Below are 19,156 nucleotides of genomic sequence, written 5' to 3'. Positions count from 1 at the left end.
CTGTTCTTTTCCAAAACTGCGAATCCATAAAATTGAAATCTCCAACTTCCTGAGCAAGGCACTGCTGGGAGTTGAACCCAGGATCTCCTGTTTACGAAACAGGCACTTTGACCAACTAAGCCACAGCGCCTCTGTAAATGCACATTTAACACTTTTGCAAGCTCTGTTGTTTTCCAAAACTCCGAAACCATAAAATTGAAGTCTCCAACTTCCTGAGCAAGGCACTGCTGGGAGTTGAACCCAGGATCTCCTGTTTACAAGACAGGCACTTTAACCAACTAAGCCACAGCACCTCTGTAAATCCAAGGTTCAAACTATTGTAAGCTCTGTTGTTTTCCAAACCTACGAAACCATAAAGTTTAAGTCTGCAACTTCCTGAGCAATGCACTTTGACCAACTAAGCCACAGTGCCTCTGGAAATGCCTATTTCACACTATTGTAAGCTCTGTTCTTTTCCAAACCTACGAAACAATAAAGTTTAAGTCTCCAACTTCCTGAGCAAGGCACTGCTGGGAGTTGAACCCAGGATCTCCTGTTTACTAAACAGGCACTTTAACCAACTAAGCCACAGCGCCACTGAAAATGCCATGTTCACACTATTGCAAGCTCTGTTGTTTTCCAAAACTCCGAAACCATAAAATTGAAATCTCTAACTTCCTGAGCAAGGCACTGCTGGGAGTTGAACCCAGGATCTCCTGTTTACAAAACAGGCACTTTGACCAACTAAGCCACAGTGCCTCTGTAGATGCCCATTTCACACTATTGTGAGCTCTGTTTTTTTCCAAAACTCTGATTCCATAAAATTGAAATCTCCAACTTCCTGAGCAAGGCACTGCTGGGAGTTGAACCCAGGATCTCCTGTTTACGAAACAGGCACTTTGACCAACTAAGCCACAGTGCCTCTGTAGATGCCCATTTCACACTATTGTGACCTCTGTTTTTTTCCAAAACTCTGATTCCATAAAATTGAAATCTCCAACTTCCTGAGCAAGGTACTGCTGGGAGTTGAACCCAGGATCTCCTGTTTACTAAACAGGCACTTTAACCAACTAAGCCACAGCGCCGCTGAAAATGCCATGTTCACACTATTGCAAGCTCTGTTGTTTTCCAAAACTCCGAAACCATAAAATTGAAATCTCTAACTTCCTGAGCAAGGCACTGCTGGGAGTTGAACCCAGGATCTCCTGTTTACTAAACAGGCACTTTTCCAAAACTGTGAATTTTTAAAATTGAAATCTCCAACTTCCTGAGCAAGGCACTGCTGGGAGTTGAACCCAGGATCTCCTGTTTACTAAACAGGCACTTTTCCAAAACTGTGAATTTTTAAAATTGAAATCTCCAACTTCCTGAGCAAGGCACTGCTGGGAGTTGAACCCAGGATCTCCTGTTTACGAAACAGGCACTTTGACCAACAAAGCCACAGTGCCTCTGTAAATGCCCATTTCACACTATTGTGAGCTCTGTTTTTTTTCAAAACTCTGAATCCATAAAATTGAAATCTCCAACTTCCTGAGCAAGGCACTGCTGGGAGTTGAACCCAGGATCTCCTGTTTACAAGACAGGCACTTTAACCAACTAAGCCACAGCACCTCTGTAAATCCAAGGTTCAAACTATTGTAAGCTCTGTTGTTTTCCAAACCTACGAAACCATAAAGTTTAAGTCTGCAACTTCCTGAGCAATGCACTTTGACCAACTAAGCCACAGTGCCTCTGGAAATGCCTATTTCACACTATTGTAAGCTCTGTTCTTTTCCAAACATACGAAACAATAAAGTTTAAGTCTCCAACTTCCTGAGGAAGGCACTGCTGGGAGTTGAACCCAGGATCTCCTGTTTACTAAACAGGCACTTTTCCAAAACTGCGAATCCATAAAATTGAAATCTCCAACTTCCTGAGCAAGGCACTGCTGGGAGTTGAACCCAGGATCTCCTGTTTACGAAACAGGCACTTTGACCAACTAAGCCACAGCGCCTCTGTAAATGCACATTTAACACTGTTGAGAGCTCTGTTCTTTTCCAAAACTGCGAATCCATAAAATTGAAATCTCCAACTTCCTGAGCAAGGCACTGCTGGGAGTTGAACCCAGGATCTCCTGTTTACGAAACAGGCACTTTGACCAACTAAGCCACAGCGCCTCTGTAAATGCACATTTAACACTTTTGCAAGCTCTGTTGTTTTCCAAAACTCCGAAACCATAAAATTGAAGTCTCCAACTTCCTGAGCAAGGCACTGCTGGGAGTTGAACCCAGGATCTCCTGTTTACAAGACAGGCACTTTAACCAACTAAGCCACAGCACCTCTGTAAATCCAAGGTTCAAACTATTGTAAGCTCTGTTGTTTTCCAAACCTACGAAACCATAAAGTTTAATTCTGCAACTTCCTGAGCAATGCACTTTGACCAACTAAGCCACAGTGCCTCTGGAAATGCCTATTTCACACTATTGTAAGCTCTGTTCTTTTCCAAACCTACGAAACAATAAAGTTTAAGTCTCCAACTTCCTGAGCAAGGCACTGCTGGGAGTTGAACCCAGGATCTCCTGTTTACTAAACAGGCACTTTAACCAACTAAGCCACAGCGCCACTGAAAATGCCATGTTCACACTATTGCAAGCTCTGTTGTTTTCCAAAACTCCGAAACCATAAAATTGAAATCTCTAACTTCCTGAGCAAGGCACTGCTGGGAGTTGAACCCAGGATCTCCTGTTTACAAAACAGGCACTTTGACCAACTAAGCCACAGTGCCTCTGTAGATGCCCATTTCACACTATTGTGAGCTCTGTTTTTTTCCAAAACTCTGATTCCATAAAATTGAAATCTCCAACTTCCTGAGCAAGGCACTGCTGGGAGTTGAACCCAGGATCTCCTGTTTTTGAAACAGGCACTTTGACCAACTAAGCCACAGTGCCTCTGTAGATGCCCATTTCACACTATTGTGAGCTCTGTTTTTTTCCAAAACTCTGATTCCATAAAATTGAAATCTCCAACTTCCTGAGCAAGGCACTGCTGGGAGTTGAACCCAGGATCTCCTGTTTACTAAACAGGCACTTTAACCAACTAAGCCACAGCACCGCTGAAAATGCCATGTTCACACTATTGCAAGCTCTGTTGTTTTCCAAAACTCCGAAACCATAAAATTGAAATCTCTAACTTCCTGAGCAAGGCACTGCTGGGAGTTGAACCCAGGATCTCCTGTTTACTAAACAGGCACTTTGACCAACTAAGCCACAGTGCCTCTGTAAATGCCCATTTCACACTATTGTGAGCTCTGTTTTTTTCCAAAACTCTGAATCCATAAAATTGAAATCTCCAACTTCCTGAGCAAGGCACTGCTGGGAGTTGAACCCAGGATCTCCTGTTTACTAAACAGGCACTTTTCCAAAACTGTGAATTTTTAAAATTGAAATCTCCAACTTCCTGAGCAAGGCACTGCAGGGAGTTGAACCCAGGATCTCCTGTTTACGAAACAGGCACTTTGACCAACAAAGCCACAGTGCCTCTGTAAATGCCCATTTCACACTATTGTGAGCTCTGTTTTTTTTCAAAACTCTGAATCCATAAAATTGAAATCTCCAACTTCCTGAGCAAGGCACTGCTGGGAGTTGAACCCAGGATCTCCTGTTTACAAGACAGGCACTTTAACCAACTAAGCCACAGCACCTCTGTAAATCCAAGGTTCAAACTATTGTAAGCTCTGTTGTTTTCCAAACCTACGAAACCATAAAGTTTAATTCTGCAACTTCCTGAGCAATGCACTTTGACCAACTAAGCCACAGTGCCTCTGGAAATGCCTATTTCACACTATTGTAAGCTCTGTTCTTTTCCAAACCTACGAAACAATAAAGTTTAAGTCTCCAACTTCCTGAGCAAGGCACTGCTGGGAGTTGAACCCAGGATCTCCTGTTTACTAAACAGGCACTTTAACCAACTAAGCCACAGCGCCACTGAAAATGCCATGTTCACACTATTGCAAGCTCTGTTGTTTTCCAAAACTCCGAAACCATAAAATTGAAATCTCTAACTTCCTGAGCAAGGCACTGCTGGGAGTTGAACCCAGGATCTCCTGTTTACTAAACAGGCACTTTTCCAAAACTGTGAATTTTTAAAATTTAAATCTCCAACTTCCTGAGCAAGGCACTGCTGAGAGTTGAACCCAGGATCTCCTGTTTACGAAACAGGCACTTTGACCAACTAAGCCACAGTGCCTCTGTAAATGCCCATTTCACACTATTGTGAGCTCTGTTTTTTTCCAAAACTCTGAATCCATAAAATTGAAATCTCCAACTTCCTGAGCAAGGCACTGCTGGGAGTTGAACCCAGGATCTCCTGTTTACTAAACAGGCGCTTTAACCAACTAAGCCACAGCGCCGCTGAAAATGCCATGTTCACACTATTGCAAGCTCTGTTGTTTTCCAAAACTCCGAAACCATAAAATTGAAATCTCTAACTTCCTGAGCAAGGCACTGCTGGGAGTTGAACCCAGGATCTCCTGTTTACAAGACAGGCACTTTAACCAACTAAGCCACAGCACCTCTGTAAATCCAAGGTTCAAACTATTGTAAGCTCTGTTGTTTTCCAAACCTACGAAACCATAAAGTTTAAGTCTGCAACTTCCTGAGCAATGCACTTTGACCAACTAAGCCACAGTGCCTCTGGAAATGCCTATTTCACACTATTGTAAGCTCTGTTCTTTTCCAAACATACGAAACAATAAAGTTTAAGTCTCCAACTTCCTGAGGAAGGCACTGCTGGGAGTTGAACCCAGGATCTCCTGTTTACTAAACAGGCACTTTTCCAAAACTGCGAATCCATAAAATTGAAATCTCCAACTTCCTGAGCAAGGCACTGCTGGGAGTTGAACCCAGGATCTCCTGTTTACGAAACAGGCACTTTGACCAACTAAGCCACAGCGCCTCTGTAAATGCACATTTAACACTGTTGAGAGCTCTGTTCTTTTCCAAAACTGCGAATCCATAAAATTGAAATCTCCAACTTCCTGAGCAAGGCACTGCTGGGAGTTGAACCCAGGATCTCCTGTTTACGAAACAGGCACTTTGACCAACTAATCCACAGCGCCTCTGTAAATGCACATTTAACACTTTTGCAAGCTCTGTTGTTTTCCAAAACTCCGAAACCATAAAATTGAAGTCTCCAACTTCCTGAGCAAGGCACTGCTGGGAGTTGAATCCAGGATCTCCTGTTTACTAAACAGGCGCTTTAACCAACTAAGCCACAGCGCCGCTGTAAATGCCATGTTCACACTATTGCAAGCTCTGTTGTTTTCCAAAACTCCGAAACCATAAAATTGAAATCTCTAACTTCCTGAGCAATGCACTTTGACCAACTAAGCCACAGTGCCTCTGAAAATGCCTATTTCACTCTATTGTAAGCTCTGTTCTTTTCCAAACCTACGAAACAATAAAGTTTAAGTCTCCAACTTCCTGAGGAAGGCACTGCTGGGAGTTGAACCCAGGATCTCCTGTTTACAAGACAGGCACTTTAACCAAGTAAGCCACAGCGCCTCTGTAAATACAAGGTTCAAACTATTGTAAGCTCTGTTGTTTTCCAAACCTACGAAACCATAAAGTTTAAGTCTGCAACTTCCTGAGCAATGCACTTTGACCAACTAAGCCACAGTGCCTCTGGAAATGCCTATTTCACACTATTGTAAGCTCTGTTCTTTTCCAAACATACGAAACAATAAAGTTTAAGTCTCCAACTTCCTGAGGAAGGCACTGCTGGGAGTTGAACCCAGGATCTCCTGTTTACTAAACAGGCACTTTTCCAAAACTGCGAATCCATTAAAATTGAAATCTCCAACTTCCTGAGCAAGGCACTGCTGGGAGTTGAACCCAGGATCTCCTGTTTACGAAACAGGCACTTTGACCAACTAAGCCACAGCGCCTCTGTAAATGCACATTTAACACTGTTGAGATCTCTGTTCTTTTCCAAAACTGCGAATCCATAAAATTGAAATCTCCAACTTCCTGAGCATGGCACTGCTGGGAGTTGAACCCAGGATCTCCTGTTTACGAAACAGGCACTTTGACCAACTAAGCCACAGTGCCTCTGTAAATGCCCATTTCACACTATTGTGAGCTCTGTTTTTTTCCAAAACTCCGAATACATAAAATTGAAATCTCCAACTTCCTGAGCAAGGCACTGCTGGGAGTTGAACCCAGGATCTCCTGTTTACTAAACAGGCACTTTTCCAAAACTGCGAATCCATAAAATTGAAATCTCCAACTTCCTGATCAAGGCACTGCTGGGAGATGAACCCAGGATCTCCTGTTTACGAAACAGGCACTTTGACCAACTAATCCACAGCGCCTCTGTAAATGCACATTTAACACTGTTGCAAGCTCTGTTGTTTTCCAAAACTCCGAAACCATAAAATTGAAGTCTCCAACTTCCTGAGCAAGGCACTGCTGGGAGTTGAACCCAGGATCTCCTGTTTACAAGACAGGCACTTTAACCAACTAAGCCACAGCACCTCTGTAAATCCAAGGTTCAAACTATTGTAAGCTCTGTTGTTTTCCAAACCTACGAAACCATAAAGTTTAAGTCTGCAACTTCCTGAGCAATGCACTTTGACCAACTAAGCCACAGTGCCTCTGGAAATGCCTATTTCACACTATTGTAAGCTCTGTTCTTTTCCAAACCTACGAAACAATAAAGTTTAAGTCTCCAACTTCCTGAGCAAGGCACTGCTGGGAGTTGATCCCAGGATCTCCTGTTTACTAAACAGGCACTTTAACCAACTAAGCCACAGCGCCGCTGAAAATGCCATGTTCACACTATTGCAAGCTCTGTTGTTTTCCAAAACTCCGAAACCATAAAATTGAAATCTCTAACTTCCTGAGCAAGGCACTGCTGGGAGTTGAACCCAGGATCTCCTGTTTACTAAACAGGCACTTTTCCAAAACTGTGAATTTTTAAAATTGAAATCTCCAACTTCCTGAGCAAGGCACTGCTGGGAGTTGAACCCAGGATCTCATGTTTACGAAACAGGCACTTTGACCAACTAAGCCACAGCGCCTCTGTAAATGCACATTTAACACTGTTGAGAGCTCTGTTCTTTTCCAAAACTGTGAATCCATAAAATTGAAATCTCCAACTTCCTGAGCAAGGCACTGCTGGGAGTTGAACCCAGGATCTCCTGTTTACGAAACAGGCACTTTGACCAACTAAGCCACAGCGCCTCTGTAAATGCACATTTAACACTTTTGCAAGCTCTGTTGTTTTCCAAAACTCCGAAACCATAAAATTGAAGTCTCCAACTTCCTGAGCAAGGCACTGCTGGGAGTTGAACCCAGGATCTCCTGTTTACAAGACAGGCACTTTAACCAACTAAGCCACAGCACCTCTGTAAATCCAAGGTTCAAACTATTCTAAGCTCTGTTGTTTTCCAAACCTACGAAACCATAAAGTTTAAGTCTGCAACTTCCTGAGCAATGCACTTTGACCAACTAAGCCACAGTGCCTCTGGAAATGCCTATTTCACACTATTGTAAGCTCTGTTCTTTTCCAAACCTACGAAACAATAAAGTTTAAGTCTCCAACTTCCTGAGCAAGGCACTGCTGGGAGTTGAACCCAGGATCTCCTGTTTACAAAACAGGCTCTTTAACCAACTAAGCCACAGCGCCGCTGAAAATGCCATGTTCACACTATTGCAAGCTCTGTTGTTTTCCAAAACTCCGAAACCATAAAATTGAAATCTCTAACTTCCTGAGCAAGGCACTGCTGGGAGTTGAACCCAGGATCTCCTGTTTAACGAAACAGGCACTTTGACCAACTAAGCCACAGTGCCTCTGTAAATGCCCATTTCACACTATTGTGAGCTCTGTTTTTTTCCAAAACTCTGAATCCATAAAATTGAAATCTCCAACTTCCTGAGCAAGGCACTGCTGGGAGTTGAACCCAGGATCTCCTGTTTACTAAACAGGCGCTTTTACCAACTAAGCCACAGCGCCACTGTAAATGCCATGTTCACACTATTGCAAGCTCTGTTGCTTTCCAAAACTCCGAAACCATAAAGTTTAAGTCTGCAACTTCCTGAGCAATGCACTTTGACTAACTAAGCCACAGTGCCTCTGGAAATGCCCATTTCACACTATTGTAAGCTCTGTTCTTTTCCAAACCTACGAAACAATAAAGTTTAAGTCTCCAACTTCCTGAGCAAGGCACTGCTGGGAGTTGAACCCAGGATCTCCTGTTTACTAAACAGGCACTTTTCCAAAACTGCGAATCCATAAAATTGAAATCTCCAACTTCCTGAGCAAGGCACTGCTGGGAGTTGAACCCAGGATCTCCTGTTTACGAAACAGGCACTTTGACCAACTAAGTCACAGTGCCTCTGTAAATGCCCATTTCACACTATTGTGAGCTCTTTTTTTTCCAAAACTCTGAATCGATAAAATTGAAATCTCCAACTTCCTGAGCAAGGCACTGCTGGGAGTTGAACCCAGGATCTCCTGTTTACTAAACAGGCACTTTAACCAACTAAGCCACAGCACCGCTGTAAATGCCATGTTCACACTATTGCAAGCTCTGTTGTTTTCCAAACCTCCGAAACCATAAAATTGAAATCTCTAACTTCCTGAGGAAGGCACTGCTGGGAGTTGAATCCAGGATCTCCTGTTTACTAAACAGGCGCTTTAACCAACTAAGCCACAGCGCCGCTGTAAATGCCATGTTCACACTATTGCAATCTCTGTTGTTTTCCAAAACTACGAAACCATAAAATTCAAGTCCATAATTACATGAAAGAGGCACTGCTGGGAGTTGAACCCAGGATCTCCTGTTTACTAAACAGGCACTTTTCCAAAACTGCGAATCCATAACATTGAAATCTCCAACTTCGTGAGCAAGGCATTGCTGGGAGTTGAACCCAGGATCTCCTGTTTACGAAACAGGCACTTTGACCTACTAAGCCACATTGCCTCTGTAAATGCCCATTTCACACTATTGTGAGCTCTTTTTTTTCCAAAACTCTGAATCCATAAAATTGAAATCTCCAACTTCCTGAGCAAGGCACTGCTGGGAGTTGAACCCAGGATCTCCTGTTTACTAAACAGGCGCTTTAACCAACTAAGGCACAGCGCCGCTGTAAATGCCATGTTCACACTATTGCAAGCTCTGTTGTTTTCCAAAACTACGAAACCATAATATTCACGTCCATAATTACATGAAAGAGGCACTGCTGGGAGTTGAACCCAGGATCTCCTGTTTACTAAACAGGCACTTTAACCAACTAAGCCACAGTGCCTCTGTAAATGCCCATTTCACACTATTGTGAGCTCTGTTGTTTTCCAAAACTCCGAAACCATAAAATTGAAATCTCTAACTTCTTGAGCAAGGCACTGCTGGGAGTTGAACCCAGGATCTCCTGTTTACTAAACAGGCGATTTAACCAACTAAGCCACAGCACCGCTGTAAATGCCATGTTCACACTATTGCAAGCTCTGTTGTTTTCCAAAACTCCGAAACCATAAAATTGAAATCTCTAACTTCCTGAGCAAGGCACTGCTGGGAGTTGAACCCAGGATCTCCTGTTTACTAAACAGGCGCTTTAACCAACTAAGCCACAGCGCCGCTGTAAATGCCATGTTCACACTATTGCAAGCTCTGTTGTTTTCCAAACCTCCGAAACCATAAAATTGAAATCTCCAACTTCCTGAGCAAGGCACTGCTGGGAGTTGAACCCAGGATCTCCTGTTTAACGAAACAGGCACTTTGACCAACTAAGCCACAGTGCCTCTGTAAATGCCCATTTCACACTATTGTGAGCTCTGTTTTTTTCCAAAACTCTGAATCCATAAAATTGAAATCTCCAACTTCCTGAGCAAGGCACTGCTGGGAGTTGAACCCAGGATCTCCTGTTTACTAAACAGGCGCTTTAACCAACCAAGCCACAGCGCCACTGTAAATGCCATGTTCACACTATTGCAAGCTCTGTTGCTTTCCAAAACTCCGAAACCATAAAATTGAAATCTCTAACTTCCTGAGCAAGGCACTGCTGGGAGTTGAACCCAGGATCTCCTGTTTACTAAACAGGCACTTTTCCAAAACTGCGAATCCATAAAATTGAAATCTCCAACTTCCTGATCAAGGCACTGCTGGGAGTTGAACCCAGGATCTCCTGTTTACGAAACAGGCACTTTGACCAACTAAGCCACAGTGCCTCTGTAAATGCCCATTTCACACTATTGTGAGCTCTGTTTTTTTCCAAAACTCTGAATCCATAAAATTGAAATCTCCAACTTCCTGAGCAAGGCACTGCTGGGAGTTGAACCCAGGATCTCCTGTTTACTAAACAGGCGCTTTAACCAACTAAGCCACAGCGCCGCTGTAAATGCCATGTTCACACTATTGCAAGCTCTGTTGTTTTCCAAACCTCCGAAACCATAAAATTGAAATATCCAACTTCCTGAGCAAGGCACTGCTGGGAGTTGAACCCAGGATCTCCTGTTTACTAAACAGGCGCTTTAACCAACTAAGCCACAGCGCCTCTGAAAGTTCACACTATTGCAAGCTCTGTTGTTTTCCAAACCTCCGAAACCATAAAATTGAAATCTCCAACTTCCTGAGCAAGGCACTGCTGGGAGTTGAACCCAGGATCTCCTGTTTAACGAAACAGGCACTTTGACCAACTAAGCCACAGTGCCTCTGTAAATGCCCATTTCACACTATTGTGAGCTCTGTTTTTTTCCAAAACTCTGAATCCATAAAATTGAAATCTCCAACTTCGTGAGCAAGGCACTGCTGGGAGTTGAACCCAGGATCTCCTGTTTACTAAACAGGCACTTTTCCAAAACTGCGAATCCATAAAATTGAAATCTCCAACTTCGTGAGCAAGGCACTGCTGGGAGTTGAACCCAGGATCTCCTGTTTACAAGACAGGCACTTTATCCAACTAAGCCACAGCACCTCTGTAAATCCAAGGTTCAAACTATTGTAAGCTCTGTTGTTTTCCAAACCTACGAAACCATAAAGTTTAAGTCTGCAACTTCCTGAGCAATGCACTTTGACTAACTAAGCCACAGTGCCTCTGGAAATGCCCATTTCACACTATTGTAAGCTCTGTTCTTTTCCAAACCTACGAAACAATAAAGTTTAAGTCTCCAACTTCCTGAGCAAGGCACTGCTGGGAGTTGAACCCAGGATCTCCTGTTTACTAAACAGGCACTTTTCCAAAACTGCGAATCCATAAAATTGAAATCTCCAACTTCCTGAGCAAGGCACTGCTGGGAGTTGAACCCAGGATCTCCTGTTTACGAAACAGGCACTTTGACCAACTAAGTCACAGTGCCTCTGTAAATGCCCATTTCACACTATTGTGAGCTCTTTTTTTTCCAAAACTCTGAATCGATAAAATTGAAATCTCCAACTTCCTGAGCAAGGCACTGCTGGGAGTTGAACCCAGGATCTCCTGTTTACTAAACAGGCACTTTAACCAACTAAGCCACAGCGCCGCTGTAAATGCCATGTTCACACTATTGCAAGCTCTGTTGTTTTCCAAACCTCCGAAACCATAAAATTGAAATCTCTAACTTCCTGAGCAAGGCACTGCTGGGAGTTGAATCCAGGATCTCCTGTTTACTAAACAGGCGCTTTAACCAACTAAGCCACAGCGCCGCTGTAAATACCATGTTCACACTATTGCAATCTCTGTTGTTTTCCAAAACTACGAAACCATAAAATTCAAGTCCATAATTACATGAAAGAGGCACTGCTGGGAGTTGAACCCAGGATCTCCTGTTTACTAAACAGGCACTTTTCCAAAACTGCGAATCCATAACATTGAAATCTCCAACTTCGTGAGCAAGGCACTGCTGGGAGTTGAACCCAGGATCTCCTGTTTACGAAACAGGCACTTTGACCTACTAAGCCACATTGCCTCTGTAAATGCCCATTTCACACTATTGTGAGCTCTTTTTTTTCCAAAACTCTGAATCCATAAAATTGAAATCTCCAACTTCCTGAGCAAGGCACTGCTGGGAGTTGAACCCAGGATCTCCTGTTTACTAAACAGGCGCTTTAACCAACTAAGCCACAGCGCCGCTGTAAATGCCATGTTCACACTATTGCAAGCTCTGTTGTTTTCCAAAACTACGAAACCATAATATTCACGTCCATAATTACATGAAAGAGGCACTGCTGGGAGTTGAACCCAGGATCTCCTGTTTACTAAACAGGCACTTTAACCAACTAAGCCACAGTGCCTCTGTAAATGCCCATTTCACACTATTGTGAGCTCTGTTGTTTTCCAAAACTCCGAAACCATAAAATTGAAATCTCTAACTTCTTGAGCAAGGCACTGCTGGGAGTTGAACCCAGGATCTCCTGTTTACTAAACAGGCGCTTTAACCAACTAAGCCACAGCGCCGCTGTAAATGCCATGTTCACACTATTGCAAGCTCTGTTGTTTTCCAAACCTCCGAAACCATAAAATTGAAATCTCTAACTTCCTGAGCAAGGCACTGCTGGGAGTTGAACCCAGGATCTCCTGTTTACTAAACAGGCGCTTTAACCAACTAAGCCACAGCGCCGCTGTAAATGCCATGTTCACACTATTGCAAGCTCTGTTGTTTTCCAAACCTCCGAAACCATAAAATTGAAATCTCCAACTTCCTGAGCAAGGCACTGCTGGGAGTTGAACCCAGGATCTCCTGTTTAACGAAACAGGCACTTTGACCAACTAAGCCACAGTGCCTCTGTAAATGCCCATTTCACACTATTGTGAGCTCTGTTTTTTTCCAAAACTCTGAATCCATAAAATTGAAATCTCCAACTTCCTGAGCAAGGCACTGCTGGGAGTTGAACCCAGGATCTCCTGTTTACTAAACAGGCGCTTTAACCAACTAAGCCACAGCGCCACTGTAAATGCCATGTTCACACTATTGCAAGCTCTGTTGCTTTCCAAAACTCCGAAACCATAAAATTGAAATCTCTAACTTCCTGAGCAAGGCACTGCTGGGAGTTGAACCCAGGATCTCCTGTTTACTAAACAGGCACTTTTCCAAAACTGCGAATCCATAAAATTGAAATCTCCAACTTCCTGATCAAGGCACTGCTGGGAGTTGAACCCAGGATCTCCTGTTTACGAAACAGGCACTTTGACCAACTAAGCCACAGTGCCTCTGTAAATGCCCATTTCACACTATTGTGAGCTCTGTTTTTTTCCAAAACTCTGAATCCATAAAATTGAAATCTCCAACTTCCTGAGCAAGGCACTGCTGGGAGTTGAACCCAGGATCTCCTGTTTACTAAACAGGCGCTTTAACCAACTAAGCCACAGCGCCGCTGTAAATGCCATGTTCACACTATTGCAAGCTCTGTTGTTTTCCAAACCTCCGAAACCATAAAATTGAAATATCCAACTTCCTGAGCAAGGCACTGCTGGGAGTTGAACCCAGGATCTCCTGTTTACTAAACAGGCGCTTTAACCAACTAAGCCACAGCGCCGCTGTAAATGCCATGTTCACACTATTGCAAGCTCTGTTGTTTTCCAAACCTCCGAAACCATAAAATTGAAATCTCCAACTTCCTGAGCAAGGCACTGCTGGGAGTTGAACCCAGGATCTCCTGTTTAACGAAACAGGCACTTTGACCAACTAAGCCACAGTGCCTCTGTAAATGCCCATTTCACACTATTGTGAGCTCTGTTTTTTTCCAAAACTCTGAATCCATAAAATTGAAATCTCCAACTTCCTGAGCAAGGCACTGCTGGGAGTTGAACCCAGGATCTCCTGTTTACTAAACAGGCGCTTTAACCAACTAAGCCACAGCGCCACTGTAAATGCCATGTTCACACTATTGCAAGCTCTGTTGCTTTCCAAAACTCCGAAACCATAAAATTGAAATCTCTAACTTCCTGAGCAAGGCACTGCTGGGAGTTGAACCCAGGATCTCCTGTTTACTAAACAGGCACTTTTCCAAAACTGCGAATCCATAAAATTGAAATCTCCAACTTCCTGATCAAGGCACTGCTGGGAGTTGAACCCAGGATCTCCTGTTTACGAAACAGGCACTTTGACCAACTAAGCCACAGTGCCTCTGTAAATGCCCATTTCACACTATTGTGAGCTCTGTTTTTTTCCAAAACTCTGAATCCATAAAATTGAAATCTCCAACTTCCTGAGCAAGGCACTGCTGGGAGTTGAACCCAGGATCTCCTGTTTACATGACAGGCACTTTAACCAAGTAAGCCACAGCGCCTCTGTAAATCCAAGGTTCAAACTATTGTAAGCTCTGTTGTTTTCCAAACCTACGAAACCATAAAGTTTAAGTCTGCAACTTCCTGAGCAATGCACTTTGACCAACTAAGCCACAGTGCCTCTGGAAATGCCTATTTCACACTATTGTAAGCTCTGTTCTTTTCCAAACATACGAAACAATAAAGTTTAAGTCTCCAACTTCCTGAGGAAGGCACTGCTGGGAGTTGAACCCAGGATCTCCTGTTTACTAAACAGGCACTTTTCCAAAACTGCGAATCCATTAAAATTGAAATCTCCAACTTCCTGAGCAAGGCACTGCTGGGAGTTGAACCCAGGATCTCCTGTTTACGAAACAGGCACTTTGACCAACTAAGCCACAGCGCCTCTGTAAATGCACATTTAACACTGTTGAGAGCTCTGTTCTTTTCCAAAACTGCGAATCCATAAAATTGAAATCTCCAACTTCCTGAGCATGGCACTGCTGGGAGTTGAACCCAGGATCTCCTGTTTACGAAACAGGCACTTTGACCAACTAAGCCACAGTGCCTCTGTAAATGCCCATTTCACACTATTGTGAGCTCTGTTTTTTTCCAAAACTCCGAATACATAAAATTTAAATCTCCAACTTCCTGAGCAAGGCACTGCTGGGAGTTGAACCCAGGATCTCCTGTTTACTAAACAGGCGCTTTAACCAACTAAGCCACAGCGCCGCTGTAAATGCCATGTTCACACTATTGCAAGCTCTGTTGTTTTCCAAAACTCCGAAACCATAAAATTGAAATCTCTAACTTCCTGAGCAAGGCACTGCTGGGAGTTGAACCCAGGATCTCCTGTTTACTAAACAGGCACTTTTCCAAAACTGCGAATCCATAAAATTGAAATCTCCAACTTCCTGATCAAGGCACTGCTGGGAGATGAACCCAGGATCTCCTGTTTACGAAACAGGCACTTTGACCAACTAAGCCACAGTGCCTCTGTAAATGCCCATTTCACACTATTGTGAGCTCTGTTTTTTTCCAAAACTCTGAATCCATAAAATTGAAATCTCCAACTTCCTGAGCAAGGCACTGCTGGGAGTTGAACCCAGGATCTCCTGTTTACATGACAGGCACTTTAACCAAGTAAGCCACAGCGCCTCTGTAAATCCAAGGTTCAAACTATTGTAAGCTCTGTTGTTTTCCAAACCTACGAAACCATAAAGTTTAAGTCTGCAACTTCCTGAGCAATGCACTTTGACCAACTAAGCCACGGTGCCTCTGGAAATGCCTATTTCACACTATTGTAAGCTCTGTTCTTTTCCAAACATACGAAACAATAAAGTTTAAGTCTCCAACTTCCTGAGGAAGGCACTGCTGGGAGTTGAACCCAGGATCTCCTGTTTACTAAACAGGCACTTTTCCAAAACTGCGAATCCATTAAAATTGAAATCTCCAACTTCCTGAGCAAGGCACTGCTGGGAGTTGAACCCAGGATCTCCTGTTTACGAAACAGGCACTTTGACCAACTAAGCCACAGCGCCTCTGTAAATGCACATTTAACACTGTTGAGAGCTCTGTTCTTTTCCAAAACTGCGAATCCATAAAATTGAAATCTCCAACTTCCTGAGCATGGCACTGCTGGGAGTTGAACCCAGGATCTCCTGTTTACGAAACAGGCACTTTGACCAACTAAGCCACAGTGCCTCTGTAAATGCCCATTTCACACTATTGTGAGCTCTGTTTTTTTCCAAAACTCCGAATACATAAAATTGAAATCTCCAACTTCCTGAGCAAGGCACTGCTGGGAGTTGAACCCAGGATCTCCTGTTTACTAAACAGGCACTTTTCCAAAACTGCGAATCCATAAAATTGAAATCTCCAACTTCCTGATCAAGGCACTGCTGGGAGATGAACCCAGGATCTCCTGTTTACTAAACAGGCACTTTGACCAACTAAGCCACAGCGCCTCTGTAAATGCCCATTTCACACTATTGTGAGCTCTGTTTTTTTCCAAAACTCTGAATCCATAAAATTGAAATCTCCAACTTCCTGAGCAAGGCACTGCTGGGAGTTGAACCCAGGATCTCCTGTTTACATGACAGGCACTTTAACCAACTAAGCCACAGCGCCTCTGTAAATCCAAGGTTCAAACTATTGTAAGCTCTGTTGTTTTCCAAACCTACGAAACCATAAAGTTTAAGTCTGCAACTTCCTGAGCAATACACTTTGACCAACTAAGCCACAGTGCCTCTGGAAATGCCTATTTCACTCTATTGTAAGCTCTGTTCTTTTCCAAACCTACGAAACAATAAAGTTTAAGTCTCCAACTTCCTGAGGAAGGCACTGCTGGGAGTTGAACGCAGGATCTCCTGTTTACAAGACAGGCACTTTAACCAAGTAAGCCACAGCGCCTCTGTAAATCCAAGGTTCAAACTATTGTAAGCTCTGTTGTTTTCCAAACCTACGAAACCATAAAGTTTAAGTCTGCAACTTCCTGAGCAATGCACTTTGACCAACTAAGCCACAGTGCCTCTGGAAATGCCTATTTCACACTATTGTAAGCTCTGTTCTTTTCCAAACATACGAAACAATAAAGTTTAAGTCTCCAACTTCCTGAGGAAGGCACTGCTGGGAGTTGAACCCAGGATCTCCTGTTTACTAAACAGGCACTTTTCCAAAACTGCGAATCCATTAAAATTGAAATCTCCAACTTCCTGAGCAAGGCACTGCTGGGAGTTGAACCCAGGATCTCCTGTTTACGAAACAGGCACTTTGACCAACTAAGCCACAGCGCCTCTGTAAATGCACATTTAACACTGTTGAGAGCTCTGTTCTTTTCCAAAACTGCGAATCCATAAAATTGAAATCTCCAACTTCCTGAGCATGGCACTGCTGGGAGTTGAACCCAGGATCTCCTGTTTTCGAAACAGGCACTTTGACCAACTAAGCCACAGTGCCTCTGTAAATGCCCATTTCACACTATTGTGAGCTCTGTTTTTTTTCCAAAACTCCGAATACATAAAATTGAAATCTCCAACTTCCTGAGCAAGGCACTGCTGGGAGTTGAACCCAGGATCTCCTGTTTACTAAACAGGCACTTTTCCAAAACTGCGAATCCATAAAATTGAAATCTCCAACTTCCTGATCAAGGCACTGCTGGGAGATGAACCCAGGATCTCCTGTTTACGAAACAGGCACTTTGACCAACTAAGCCACAGTGCCTCTGTAAATGCCCATTTCACACTATTGTGAGCTCTGTTTTTTTCCAAAACTCTGAATCCATAAAATTGAAATCTCCAACTTCCTGAGCAAGGCACTGCTGGGAGTTGAACCCAGGATCTCCTGTTTACATGACAGGCACTTTAACCAACTAAGCCACAGCTCCTCTGTAAATACAAGGTTCAAACTATTGTAAGCTCTGTTGTTTTCCAAACCTACGAAACCATAAAGTTTAAGTCTGCAACTTCCTGAGCAATGCACTTTGACCAACTAAGCCACAGTGCCTCTGGAAATGCCTATTTCACTCTATTGTAAGCTCTGTTCTTTTCCAAACCTACGAAACAATAAAGTTTAAGTCTCCAACTTCCTGAGGAAGGCACTGCTGGGAGTTGAACCCAGGATCTCCTGTTTACAAGACAGGCACTTTAACCAAGTAAGCCACAGCGCCTCTGTAAATCCAAGGTTCAAACTATTGTAAGCTCTGTTGTTTTCCAAACCTACGAAACCATAAAGTTTAAGTCTGCAACTTCCTGAGCAATGCACTTTGACCAACTAAGCCACAGTGCCTCTGGAAATGCCTATTTCATACTATTGTAAGCTCTGTTCTTTTCCAAACATACGAAACAATAAAGTTTAAGTCTCCAACTTCCTGAGGAAGGCACTGCTGGGAGTTGAACCCAGGATCTCCTGTTTACTAAACAGGCACTTTTCCAAAACTGCGAATCCATTAAAATTGAAATCTCCAACTTCCTGAGCAAGGCACTGCTGGGAGTTGAACCCAGGATCTCCTGTTTACGAAACAGGCACTTTGACCAACTAAGCCACAGCGCCTCTGTAAATGCACATTTAACACTGTTGAGAGCTCTGTTCTTTTCCAAAACTCCGAATACATAAAATTGAAATCTCCAACTTCCTGAGCAAGGCACTGCTGGGAGTTGAACCCAGGATCTCCTGTTTACTAAACAGGCGCTTTAACCAACTAAGCCACAGCGCCTCTGTAAATGCACATTTAACACTGTTGAGAGCTCTGTTCTTTTCCAAAACTGCGAATCCATAAAATTGAAATCTCCAACTTCCTGAGCATGGCACTGCTGGGAGTTGAACCCAGGATCTCCTGTTTACGAAACAGGCACTTTGACCAACTAAGCCACAGTGCCTCTGTAAATGCCCATTTCACACTATTGTGAGCTCTGTTTTTTTCCAAAACTCCGAATACATAAAATTGAAATCTCCAACTTCCTGAGCAAGGCACTGCTGGGAGTTGAACCCAGGATCTCCTGTTTACTAAACAGGCACTTTTCCAAAACTGCGAATCCATAAAATTGAAATCTCCAACTTCCTGATCAAGGCACTGCTGGGAGATGAACCCAGGATCTCCTGTTTACGAAACAGGCACTTTGACCAACTAAGCCACAGTGCCTCTGTAAATGCCCATTTCACACTATTGTGAGCTCTGTTTTTTTCCAAAACTCTGAATCCATAAAATTTAAATCTCCAACTTCCTGAGCAAGGCACTGCTGGGAGTTGAACCCAGGATCTCCTGTTTACTAAACAGGCGCTTTAACCAACTAAGCCACAGCGCTGCTGTAAATGCCATGTTCACACTATTGCAAGCTCTGTTGTTTTCCAAAACTCCGAAACCATAAAATTGAAATCTCTAACTTCCTGAGCAAGGCACTGCTGGGAGTTGAACCCAGGATCTCCTGTTTACTAAACAGGCACTTTTCCAAAACTGCGAATCC

At 43.3% G+C, this 19,156-nt stretch overlaps 38 non-coding genes across 38 annotated transcripts; all 38 read right to left on the bottom strand.

Moving 5' to 3' along the window:
• Nucleotides 1-56: 56 nt before the first annotated feature.
• On the bottom strand, nt 57-130 carry trnat-cgu. The gene has a single exon. It is a non-coding gene; the product is annotated as a tRNA-Thr (tRNA).
• Nucleotides 131-219: 89 nt separating this feature from the next.
• On the bottom strand, nt 220-293 carry trnat-ugu. The gene has a single exon. It is a non-coding gene; the product is annotated as a tRNA-Thr (tRNA).
• A 371-nt stretch (nt 294-664) lies between these two features.
• On the bottom strand, nt 665-738 carry trnat-ugu. Its single transcript has one exon. It is a non-coding gene; the product is annotated as a tRNA-Thr (tRNA).
• Nucleotides 739-827: 89 nt separating this feature from the next.
• On the bottom strand, nt 828-901 carry trnat-cgu. Its single transcript has one exon. It is a non-coding gene; the product is annotated as a tRNA-Thr (tRNA).
• A 615-nt stretch (nt 902-1,516) lies between these two features.
• Nucleotides 1,517-1,590, bottom strand: trnat-ugu. Its single transcript has one exon. It is a non-coding gene; the product is annotated as a tRNA-Thr (tRNA).
• Nucleotides 1,591-1,898: 308 nt separating this feature from the next.
• Nucleotides 1,899-1,972, bottom strand: trnat-cgu. Its single transcript has one exon. It is a non-coding gene; the product is annotated as a tRNA-Thr (tRNA).
• An 89-nt stretch (nt 1,973-2,061) lies between these two features.
• trnat-cgu lies at nt 2,062-2,135 on the bottom strand. Its single transcript has one exon. It is a non-coding gene; the product is annotated as a tRNA-Thr (tRNA).
• An 89-nt stretch (nt 2,136-2,224) lies between these two features.
• On the bottom strand, nt 2,225-2,298 carry trnat-ugu. Its single transcript has one exon. It is a non-coding gene; the product is annotated as a tRNA-Thr (tRNA).
• A 371-nt stretch (nt 2,299-2,669) lies between these two features.
• Nucleotides 2,670-2,743, bottom strand: trnat-ugu. The gene has a single exon. It is a non-coding gene; the product is annotated as a tRNA-Thr (tRNA).
• An 89-nt stretch (nt 2,744-2,832) lies between these two features.
• Nucleotides 2,833-2,906, bottom strand: trnal-caa. The gene has a single exon. It is a non-coding gene; the product is annotated as a tRNA-Leu (tRNA).
• Nucleotides 2,907-3,584: 678 nt separating this feature from the next.
• On the bottom strand, nt 3,585-3,658 carry trnat-ugu. The gene has a single exon. It is a non-coding gene; the product is annotated as a tRNA-Thr (tRNA).
• A 634-nt stretch (nt 3,659-4,292) lies between these two features.
• trnat-agu lies at nt 4,293-4,366 on the bottom strand. Its single transcript has one exon. It is a non-coding gene; the product is annotated as a tRNA-Thr (tRNA).
• Nucleotides 4,367-4,455: 89 nt separating this feature from the next.
• Nucleotides 4,456-4,529, bottom strand: trnat-ugu. The gene has a single exon. It is a non-coding gene; the product is annotated as a tRNA-Thr (tRNA).
• Nucleotides 4,530-4,837: 308 nt separating this feature from the next.
• Nucleotides 4,838-4,911, bottom strand: trnat-cgu. The gene has a single exon. It is a non-coding gene; the product is annotated as a tRNA-Thr (tRNA).
• A 1,080-nt stretch (nt 4,912-5,991) lies between these two features.
• trnat-cgu lies at nt 5,992-6,065 on the bottom strand. Its single transcript has one exon. It is a non-coding gene; the product is annotated as a tRNA-Thr (tRNA).
• A 352-nt stretch (nt 6,066-6,417) lies between these two features.
• Nucleotides 6,418-6,491, bottom strand: trnat-ugu. The gene has a single exon. It is a non-coding gene; the product is annotated as a tRNA-Thr (tRNA).
• Nucleotides 6,492-7,288: 797 nt separating this feature from the next.
• trnat-ugu lies at nt 7,289-7,362 on the bottom strand. The gene has a single exon. It is a non-coding gene; the product is annotated as a tRNA-Thr (tRNA).
• Nucleotides 7,363-9,192: 1,830 nt separating this feature from the next.
• trnat-agu lies at nt 9,193-9,266 on the bottom strand. The gene has a single exon. It is a non-coding gene; the product is annotated as a tRNA-Thr (tRNA).
• Nucleotides 9,267-9,518: 252 nt separating this feature from the next.
• Nucleotides 9,519-9,592, bottom strand: trnat-agu. The gene has a single exon. It is a non-coding gene; the product is annotated as a tRNA-Thr (tRNA).
• Nucleotides 9,593-10,108: 516 nt separating this feature from the next.
• On the bottom strand, nt 10,109-10,182 carry trnat-cgu. The gene has a single exon. It is a non-coding gene; the product is annotated as a tRNA-Thr (tRNA).
• Nucleotides 10,183-10,271: 89 nt separating this feature from the next.
• On the bottom strand, nt 10,272-10,345 carry trnat-agu. Its single transcript has one exon. It is a non-coding gene; the product is annotated as a tRNA-Thr (tRNA).
• Nucleotides 10,346-10,434: 89 nt separating this feature from the next.
• On the bottom strand, nt 10,435-10,508 carry trnat-agu. Its single transcript has one exon. It is a non-coding gene; the product is annotated as a tRNA-Thr (tRNA).
• Nucleotides 10,509-11,986: 1,478 nt separating this feature from the next.
• On the bottom strand, nt 11,987-12,060 carry trnat-agu. The gene has a single exon. It is a non-coding gene; the product is annotated as a tRNA-Thr (tRNA).
• Nucleotides 12,061-12,149: 89 nt separating this feature from the next.
• On the bottom strand, nt 12,150-12,223 carry trnat-agu. Its single transcript has one exon. It is a non-coding gene; the product is annotated as a tRNA-Thr (tRNA).
• An 89-nt stretch (nt 12,224-12,312) lies between these two features.
• Nucleotides 12,313-12,386, bottom strand: trnat-agu. Its single transcript has one exon. It is a non-coding gene; the product is annotated as a tRNA-Thr (tRNA).
• Nucleotides 12,387-12,475: 89 nt separating this feature from the next.
• On the bottom strand, nt 12,476-12,549 carry trnat-agu. Its single transcript has one exon. It is a non-coding gene; the product is annotated as a tRNA-Thr (tRNA).
• Nucleotides 12,550-12,802: 253 nt separating this feature from the next.
• On the bottom strand, nt 12,803-12,876 carry trnat-agu. The gene has a single exon. It is a non-coding gene; the product is annotated as a tRNA-Thr (tRNA).
• A 189-nt stretch (nt 12,877-13,065) lies between these two features.
• On the bottom strand, nt 13,066-13,139 carry trnat-cgu. Its single transcript has one exon. It is a non-coding gene; the product is annotated as a tRNA-Thr (tRNA).
• Nucleotides 13,140-13,228: 89 nt separating this feature from the next.
• On the bottom strand, nt 13,229-13,302 carry trnat-agu. Its single transcript has one exon. It is a non-coding gene; the product is annotated as a tRNA-Thr (tRNA).
• An 89-nt stretch (nt 13,303-13,391) lies between these two features.
• On the bottom strand, nt 13,392-13,465 carry trnat-agu. The gene has a single exon. It is a non-coding gene; the product is annotated as a tRNA-Thr (tRNA).
• A 253-nt stretch (nt 13,466-13,718) lies between these two features.
• On the bottom strand, nt 13,719-13,792 carry trnat-agu. Its single transcript has one exon. It is a non-coding gene; the product is annotated as a tRNA-Thr (tRNA).
• A 189-nt stretch (nt 13,793-13,981) lies between these two features.
• On the bottom strand, nt 13,982-14,055 carry trnat-cgu. The gene has a single exon. It is a non-coding gene; the product is annotated as a tRNA-Thr (tRNA).
• A 635-nt stretch (nt 14,056-14,690) lies between these two features.
• On the bottom strand, nt 14,691-14,764 carry trnat-cgu. Its single transcript has one exon. It is a non-coding gene; the product is annotated as a tRNA-Thr (tRNA).
• An 89-nt stretch (nt 14,765-14,853) lies between these two features.
• On the bottom strand, nt 14,854-14,927 carry trnat-agu. Its single transcript has one exon. It is a non-coding gene; the product is annotated as a tRNA-Thr (tRNA).
• An 898-nt stretch (nt 14,928-15,825) lies between these two features.
• On the bottom strand, nt 15,826-15,899 carry trnat-cgu. Its single transcript has one exon. It is a non-coding gene; the product is annotated as a tRNA-Thr (tRNA).
• Nucleotides 15,900-17,079: 1,180 nt separating this feature from the next.
• trnas-cga lies at nt 17,080-17,153 on the bottom strand. The gene has a single exon. It is a non-coding gene; the product is annotated as a tRNA-Ser (tRNA).
• Nucleotides 17,154-18,334: 1,181 nt separating this feature from the next.
• On the bottom strand, nt 18,335-18,408 carry trnat-agu. Its single transcript has one exon. It is a non-coding gene; the product is annotated as a tRNA-Thr (tRNA).
• Nucleotides 18,409-18,497: 89 nt separating this feature from the next.
• trnat-cgu lies at nt 18,498-18,571 on the bottom strand. The gene has a single exon. It is a non-coding gene; the product is annotated as a tRNA-Thr (tRNA).
• Between the last annotated feature and the right edge of the window lie 585 nt (nt 18,572-19,156).

Source organism: Cyclopterus lumpus, chromosome 15, assembly GCF_009769545.1.
Source record: "Cyclopterus lumpus isolate fCycLum1 chromosome 15, fCycLum1.pri, whole genome shotgun sequence".
Taxonomy (NCBI): Eukaryota; Metazoa; Chordata; class Actinopteri; order Perciformes; family Cyclopteridae; genus Cyclopterus; species Cyclopterus lumpus.
Note: the sequence above shows the minus strand (reverse complement) of the source record. Positions and strands in the feature narration are given on the sequence as shown.